Consider the following 9,620-nt stretch of genomic DNA (forward strand, 5'->3'; position numbering starts at 1 on the left):
AGAGAAAGAGATAGAGGGAGGGAGAGAGAGAGAGGGAGAGAGAGAGAGAGAGAGAGAGAGAGTGGACAGGGTAACAGGCTATCTCACTCTCTCTCCAGCTTGACATCTGCTTGACCTTCAGCCAAAGGCCAGTCACAACACCACTCTGTTTAGGTGTTAGAGAGGCGATCCCCCATTCACAGTGCCCTGAGACACAATAACAGTTCTGAGGTGGCTTGTTCCCATAGATATGCATTGGGCAGATAACTACTAGCTAAAAAAAAAAGAAAAATACTCCACTTAAGAAAATAGAACCAGCCAACAAAAAGTCCACTCAAGACATTAGAACCTGTAGTAATGGTTTGGTCAAGGTTTCTTAAATGGCACTCATTGGTTTTATTCATCCCTTGGGACGTGTTACTCGTAACTTCACACTTAACGACTTTGCTGTCTCTACACACTGACACTTGCCTGTTATGTTTACCAAAGGAGAGCTCTTTGTAAGAGTAAACCTAAACATTCTCCTTTAGGGGCTTAGACCTCTTTGGACAGGGCAAGTTCTGCGTTACCTTTATGGTGGTTGTCACTAGTTACCTCAGCCACAAAGTCATAAACCCCCTTATATTTCTACAATGTATTGTCTTAAAATGTGATTTTAAACCTAACCCTAACCTTCGTAACCACATTGCTAACCTTATTCCTAACCCTAACTTTAAATTAAGACCAAAAAGCAAATGTTTGTTTTCATGAATGTTTTACGAGACAGACCATTTTGATTCGTGGAAACCCTTTATGGTAACCCACAGGAAGGACAAGACTGTAGAGGAAATACAGATAGGTCTGTTGTTTATAGTAGCTCACACATGGCATTTTCCTCTCCAAGCTAATGATATTGTGAAAGGAGGTCTACTATGTGGTTCTCCACAATCGTCCCCATAACTCAAGTTGTCACATTGAGATATTACCAATGTTTCGCCAGGTAATTATTTTCGTATCCACCCCCATTTTATCCTATTTACCGTGTCCATTCTTCTAATCCACCTGGCTATTGGATAGAGTTATAGTGCAGTAAAGGTGATGTATAGTCACTGCGATGAGGCTTAATGTAATCTAGCAGATGGGCCAGTGAATAATGACACAAATAGAGGGGGGGTGGAAGTGAATCCAGCCAGCTAGAACAGTGCTGGAGCACCCCCTGGATTCACAGGATCTACTTCCTTTAAACCCCCCCTCCTGTCTGTTCACCGTTAGACGTCTGTGAGATGTCTGTTGCTGCTGACCCTGGCCCCCTGCACAGTTAAACATGGTTACATGGTCAAGCTCCTTGGTCCTCTCATAAACACACAGAGCACTTCCAATCACACTTGTTTCCTGTCTTGCTTTGATAGAGTGTGTCGTAAGGCTCCTCAGTGACCACAGGGGGCCCATAGAGGGAGTTTGTGACCCATAAATAAAAACACAGGCATAAAAGGGTGGGTTTTTATTGAACACATCTTCTCTCGTGTTGTCTTTCAATAACTGACTTAGTTGGCTGGGTCATTTGCTAGAAGGGATCCAACTTTTGTCAATTTAACATCATATTTTACATTATGTAGCAGGTTAGGAGAACTTACGCAGCAGGTTAGGATAATTAATGTAGCAGGTTAGGATAATTAGGTTAAGGTTAGGAAAAGGGTTAGGGATAGGGTTAGCTAAAATGCCCCAAAAAATCTACCTTTGACGCTAATTTGGCAAAAGCTGGATACCTTCTAGCCTTAACTGGTTGGTTGAACCTTTGGTTTGGGTCCATGTTAATTGCAAGATGGGGTGGGCAGATGTTTCAGATTGGATCTGCTGTATTTTCCTAATATTCATAAACTTAAGTGAATCCCAAAAATATTATTCTCTGCATGATTTGGGTATTGTATTATTTAAAACTGATATTTCAAAGCAAATAAAGAAAAGGGAAGTATTTGAGTTAGTGTGGGTAGATTTGACTGTAGCACAAGATATCTGATCCTAAATCAAAAATAGGAAGTCACTCATTAAGTTCTGTTGTAACTTGTAAGATAGTGCTAAATATCATTATTGATCAGCATGCAAAGTATGTTTCTTGTAAAGTATGATCTGCTTATTATATCGATATTACCGTGTCTCACCTTAAAAAATAAGCACTTCTGAAAATCATGTGTTATAAATCCCTATTCAGTCCTAAATCCAATATGGCCGCATTGTTTTATGAATGCCCTCCTTATTCCAGAAGGTTGAGTAGGATTAGGCTAACAGGATCTGGAATGTGAAGTGTTGCAATCATAGCAACTGGATCCTCTCTACTCCACTCACTGTATGTGTGTGACTATGTGTATGTTCAGCCTCTTTTCCCCACTGTCTGAGTACACTCTCTCTCCTGGGTGTGTGTGAATGCAGAGTGAGGCCTTTGTTTTCCTGTGACAGGGGGAGCCGCGCTCCACAGAACTGCACATTTTCCACTCAATTGAATGGCTCTCTCAGATCATTAAATATCCATTCATTAGTGCTGGGGGGCCTTGGGGACACTGAGCAAGACAAACACATGGAGGCCCGACTGGGTGGCACTGTCTCTCACCGGCTATCTGGCCCGATAACAATATACTGCAGTATGTGGTAGGTAGCGGTTTAGATACTTCAGTTTAGGCAGCGTAGACAGTGGTCTATTTATGGTTCAATTTACGGTTTATTTACAGTTTATACTGTAGACAATGGTCATTCTATTTATGCAAAGACCACATGTAATATTTATGGAATTACAGGCAAATAAATCAAATTTAGTTCCAATTTGTTGTCTGTATTATAGTTTGAAATCCTTTCAGTGACTGAGAACATGTTTCTTTAAAGGTGCTTAAGAGTAATATTGCATATCTATTCAACCGGGTGACACAGTACTTCTTACAGTCAGCAGGAGCATTAGCTATCTCAAATTTCACAAGCACAATGGAATTATATTAAGGATGTAAGCCCTACTGTAAATATAGGATGAGATCTCAGTCAACCCACAAGTCATCCCTCATACTGTACTTCCTGTCTGTGTATTTATTAAGTATAACATATAAATAAAAAAAGGTGTTGCCTAGAGATACACATACATACTGTATCTATGGTATGTCTATTGGTCCTACTCAGTGTGGACTCCGGGGAGGCTTCCAGAATGTCAATCACCCCATTGGGAATGCTTAACACAGTATGTGACTGGGCAAGAAAGGAGAGGAGGGCTCAGGCTATAGTGTATTTATGCAGCTTTATCACAGCAAAGCTCAGCGGTATTGTTGGCTGACACCGATGAGTGCTGCTTATAAACCTCACTAGATGTGTTCCCTAATTTGGATGGTCATATACTGCAGTGTTCCTCAACCTTTTTTTGTGCTAGGGCCCAAGCTATGCTGATTCCTCACGGAGAGGACCACTTAGATTAAAACGTAACTATCTTTTGAAATTGACTCAATTCTGTCAGCTGACCCATCTGAAGGACTGGGGCCGGACGGTCCACAAACCAAACGTTGAGAAACACTGACCTGCCGTGGTCTATCGTGGAGTCAGTTTGGCTGAGTTTTGTGTAGGCGGTTGAGGTGGAAAAGGGGAGGAATGGTAATTCCCTCAACCCCTCTGTGCTGAGACATTCCCAGAGAAATGACACCTCTAGTCTCCACACAGTCAGTGTTAACTTGCAAAAACGTACAAAATAACAAGGTGCGTGTCAAGGAAAACCTTTCACAAAAACCGTGCTGTAATTTTCCTCCCTTGCACAGAACTCAGTCAAAGAGCTTTTTAAATATGGTTGGGTGACTAACTAACTAAGACTGACACAAACCTACACAAAGACACCTCCAGATTGAACACGTTGTCATGGTTCCCTGTCATTATTTCCTGTCTACCTCTGTCATTGAGGCGCAGTCAAGTGTGTGGGCCTCGCTGAACACTGAATTAAACACAGTCCAAATTAAATGTCATGCCTGTGCAGGGCTCTAGTGTAAACAGGCGTCTTGTCGTGGGAAAGCGTGAGGCCTAACTCCCATCCAGAGATGTGTTGTGAGGAGATAAACCGGGTGCTGATGTCATGGAGATAAGCAGAGGGTACTGTTTCATCTAGTCCCCCTCAGTGTCTTAACCCCAGCCAAAACAAACAGAGACTGATCAGCCAGGGTGCGGCTTCCTAGCCCTTCACTGGGAGGGCATCTCGACTGTGCACAGACCCTCAAGGAGAGAACACACCACATAGTAACCGAGGCTACATGCTCACAATTCTCCAGTAACCAATAGGAGTGGTGGATGACCGTTAAGGGTGAGAGGTCAAAGCCTATAAAAACCAGTAGGGGTTCAAAGTTCAAACCGTGGAGTGCTGGGTTGGTCTGGGGATTTGTAGTCAGAGGTTGTATCTTTATAACCTCTGAAGATCTTCCTTAACTGCTGTTAGAGAATTTTGGAATGCCATTAAGTTTGGAGAAGCCCAGCGATCACTCAGAAATCAATGCACCACTCTAGAGACAGCCAGTGCTGAGTCATCTTATTGCCTTCCACGGCCCTCCCTTACAAACCAAACTCCCACTCAGAAAGAGGCAATTGTGAATAAGAGGAGTTGGAGGGGCTGAGGGAACAACGAGTATGTAAAGAAGTGGAGACTCCCTTTCTCTCTCTCTCTCTTTCTTTTGATCACTTCCTCAACAGCTGTTTCCAGCCATTCTGGGATCAGTAGGGCTCCAGTTAGAATAGATTATGCATTCTTGCGGACTGGGCCGGAGTTGCCAGGATGTTGGAGGGTTTGATGCCTCTATATGTGTGCGTGTGTGTGTTTGTGCAAGCTTAGGTGTGCACACAAGTAAGTGTGTATGTGTTTGAGTCATGAAGAGAGACAGAAAAAGAAAAAAAGAAAGAAAGAAAGAAAGAAAGGAAGAAAGAAAGAAAGAAAGAAAGAAAGAAAGAAAGAAAGAAAGAAAGAAAGAAAGAAAGAAAGAAAGAGGAAGAAAGAAAGAAAGAAAGAGAGAAAAGAAGAAAGAAAGAAAGAAAGAAAGAAAGGAAGAAAGAAAGAATGGAAGAAAGAAAGGAAGAAAGAAAGAAAGAAAGAAAGAAAGGAAGAAAGAAAGAAAGAAAGGAAGAAAGAAAGAAAGAAAGAAAGAAAGAAAGAAAGAAAGAAAGGAAGAAAGAAAGAAAGAAAGAAAGGAAGAAAGAAAGAAAGAAAGAAAGAAAGGAAGAAAGAAAGAAAGGGGATTAGATAGACAGAAAAGATGGAGAGAGGCTCATTCCGCCAAAGGGGGAACAACAGGGACTATTCTTACTGAAGGGACAAGTTGGACAACCAAAGGGAAAAGATGCAGTCTGGCAGCATGGGCACAGCCTGGGCACAGACAGACAGCCCAGACATTATTGGTCTTTCAAGAAGAAATGCTTCACTGGGAGACAGTGACATTGTCCAGCATGCTGGGTTGGCACTTCTCACAGCAAATTGGCATACAGTGCATTCCGAAAGTATTCAGACTTCTTGACTTTTTCCACATTTTGTTACATTACAGCCTTATTCTAAAATGTATTAAATATGTTTTTCCCTCATCAATCTGCACACAATACCCCATAATGACAAACAAAAACAGGTTTTATTTTTTTGGTGCAAATTTATTACAAATTACCAACAGAAATACCTTATTTACATAATTATTCAGACCCTTTGCGATGAGACTTGAAATTTAACTCAGGTACCTCCTGTTTCCATTGATCATCTTTGAGATGTTTCTACAACTTGATTGTAGTCCACCTGTGGTAAATTCAATTGATTGGACATGATTGGAAAGACACACACCTGTCTATAAAAGGTCTCACAGTTGACAGTGCATGTCAGAGCAAAATCCAAACCATGACGTTGAAGCAATTGTCCGTAGAGCCCCGAGGCAGGATTGTGTCGAGGCACAGATCTGGGGAAGGGTACCAAAACATTTCTGCAGCATTAAAGGTCCCCAAGAACACAGCGGCCTCCATCATTCTCGAAGACGTGGATGTCGATTATGACAGCCCCCCGCACCTCTCTGATTCAGAGGTATCTCCCTTTTCCCTTCCATTCCTAAATCGAAGAAGATTGGAACCAACAAGACTCTTCCTAGAGCTGGCCGCCTGGCCAAACTTAGCAATCGGGGTGAAGGGCCTTGGTCAGGGAGGTGACCAAGAACCTGATGGTCACTCTGACAGAGCTCCAGAGTTACTCTGTGGAGATGGGAAAACCTTCCAGAAGGACAACCATCTCTGCAGCACTCCACCAATCAGGCCTTGATGTGGTCAGATGGACGCCACGCATCAGTAAAAGGCACATGGCAGCCTGCTTGGAGTTTGCCAGAAGACACGTTAAAGACTCTGACCATGTGAAACAAGATTCTCAGGTCTGATGGACCAAGATTGAACACTTTGACCTGAATGCCAAGCGTCATGTCTGGAGGAAACCTGGCACCATGCCTATGGTGAAGCATGGTGGTGGCAGCATCATGCTGTGGGGCTGTTTCAGCGGCAGGGATTGGGAGACTAGTCAGGATTAAGGGAAATATGAACGGAGCAAAGTACAGAGAGATCCTTGATGAAAACCTGCTCCAGAGCTCTCAGGACCTCAGACGGGGGCGAAGGTATACCTTCCAACAGGACATCAACCCAAAGCACACCAGTGTCTTCTCTTTTTTTTAAGCCCATAACCATGTGTGTGAGGTGTATACTTTGGCTTTGTTTCAATGTAGATTTGTTTAAGACTACCAAGAAACACTCGTGTGACCCTGAAGTAGCCCACTGCAGTAAAAGGTTTAGTCAATTACAATTACAGTTACAATGTTGATTAGCATGGAATGCTGTAGGGGTCAGAGAGGTCCACTGTTTATAGTTTATACCCCCAGGGTTGAGTACCCTCTAGTGAGTCATGAATAGACTAGCTAATATTTCCTTTATCATCAACTACACCCACTCAGTTTATCTCTCATGTAATGATCAGATATATTTGGATTAATCTGCTGAAAGTGCCCATTCATATTCCTTGATTGAAATCCAATAGGTTCTCTCGATCTCCTCTGAAGCTAGTCACAACCTCTTTCAAAGCACAGGGCTGTGGGGATGTGATGTCATGGAGAGTTGCATGCACCTGCCTCTAAGACGGTGTATGCGCTTCCACACACACACACTCCAAGGGTCATCTTAAATGGGCTGGACTGTGTGGGAACATTGGGAGCGGAAGTGTGTTGAAAGTCTTGAAAACGCTTACAGAAAGAGGACTGTCAGCAGATGGTCAATACGAGTGGGCCTTTGACTCTGGTGATTTATACATGTGGGGGTGGTACCACTGGGATCAGGGGGACTTTTAGACAGTATCCACTGCAAGTTGTACACCACGCTTCCCCAACTGGCAGCCCACGGACCAGGCTTTATTTGCCCCCCCCCCCCCCCCAAGTTTTCACGGCAAAAAAATGTAATACATTTATTTATTTATTTATTCATTTATTCCATTGTAGGACATAAAAGACAGCACAACACCAGGAAATCATCTCCAAGATATTTGAATTTAAGAAATATGTTCCCAAGTATTCCCGCACAAGAGAGAAAAGTGATCATATGCAAATATAAGCAAGGTTTTAAATGATTGTTTCAGTCAATCATCATACTGTATTTGTTTTGGCTTCTTGCGGTCAATTTGCAGTCTACAAATTATTTGTAATTGTGTTCCGGTACCCCGACCATCCGCTCAAGAACAAATCGGCCTGCGGCTGAATCTAGTTGATGATCCCTGGTGTACACTGTGTGTGCGGTCATGCTTGCATATTTTAGTCTACTGTGTGTGTGTGTGTGTGTGTGTGTGTGTGTGTGTGTGTGTGTGTGTGTGTGTGTGTGTGTGTGTGTGTGTGTGTGTGTGTGTGTGTGTGTGTGTGTGTGTGTGTGTGTGTGTGTGTGTGTGTGTGTGTGTGTGTGTGTGTGCGTGCGTGTGTGCGTGTGTGCGTGTGTGCGTACCTGCGTGCGTGCGTGTGTGCGTGCGTGCGTGTATGTGCGTGCATGCGTGTGTGCGTGCGTGTGTGCGTGCGTGCGTGTGTGTGTGTGTGTGCGTGCGTGCGTGTGTGTGCACACGTTCATGCATTCTGTCACAACATCTGGCTCCCATTAGGTATTTGACTCCTTCAGCAGGCTACTATAATTGATCATGTAATAAATCATGGTCTATCAATGAGAGAGGCTGGTCTGAGAGTGCAGCCAAATCTGCACTGCTCAACACTGGCATCTATTGTGAGACATTTCCGGCAAAACAACAGGTAAGATGTGCATTCTGCAAGAGCATCTGACTGAACTGCACATTACAGAAGTAAATTGAGCAAAGCCTTCAAACCCACTTGTGTGTGATTGTTTTTGTATTTCTGCTTAGGACCCAACGGTTACCTCCCACAGGCGGGAGAGGTAGGATTTTCACTGCTGTGCAGGAAACTGCAATCGTTGATATGGTCATCAGAAACAATGCCATAAAACTCACAGAGGTTTGGGACATAGTGATGGCAGACAACATTACATTTGGAAATATTCACAATGTAAACAACTATTTCCAGAGTCCTGAAATAACATCAAGTCAGGATGAAGCAGGTGTACACTGTCCCCTTTGAGAGGAACTCTGAACGAGTCAAGCAACTCAGGAATCAATATGTCTAGGTAAGATGACTATAAAATACAGAACTCGTTTTGAACAAAACCAAACAGGGCAGAAGCACACAATGGCATATTTTTACGTATAATGCAAACTACCGTAATAGCCTAACTCTTATGTTGCCTTGTGGATTTATTTTAGAGAGTCATGGAGATTGAAGCCAGGCGAACACCCCACATATTCATCTTTGTGGATGAGTCTGGTTTCAACGAGGAAGGAATGTGACTGGGAAATGAGCCACAGTGGACGTCCCGGGCCAGAGGGGTGCCAACATCACAATGTGTGCAGCAATATCCTCTGATGGATTGCTGTTACACAAACCGCTAATTGGGCCATACAACACCGAGCGTCTCCTTTCATTCCTGGGTGACCTCTATGGAAGGGTTATGCCAGGTGAGGAAAGGGTTGCAGCGAGGTGAAATCGGCCAACGTTTGCAATTGTATGGGACAATGTGGCATTTCACCACTCCTGTGCAGTCACAGAGTGGTGTGCAGCCCATCCCAGGATGGTGGCTCTTTTCCTCCCACCTTACTCTCTATTCCTCAACCCCATAGAGGAATCATTTTCCTCATGGTGGTGGAAGGTTTATGACCACCATCCACATGATCAAATGTCCCTCCTAGACGCAATGAATGCTGGATGCCTGGACATATCTTGAAGATTGCCAGGGATGGATCAGGTGCGCCAAAAGATTATTTCCTAGGTGTATTGCCCAAGATGACATAAGATGTGATGTGGAGGAGAACCTGTGGCCAAATGCAGAACCCAGGATTTACTAGCATTGCTACTGTATCTGTATCGGCAGACGGTGTATAAACAAATGAATGTATTTTCACTCAATGCCAATGAACGACATAAAACATATTGAAGCATATTGCATCATGTCTGATTTATTCCTGTAACATATACTGCAGTGAATTATAAACACTAGATAGGTGTCAATCTTGTTTTGTAAAGAAATTTGACAAAAGAAAACATTGTGTAATG

This window comes from Oncorhynchus masou, chromosome 18 (genome assembly GCF_036934945.1).
Source record: "Oncorhynchus masou masou isolate Uvic2021 chromosome 18, UVic_Omas_1.1, whole genome shotgun sequence".
NCBI classification, from domain to species: domain Eukaryota; kingdom Metazoa; phylum Chordata; class Actinopteri; order Salmoniformes; family Salmonidae; genus Oncorhynchus; species Oncorhynchus masou.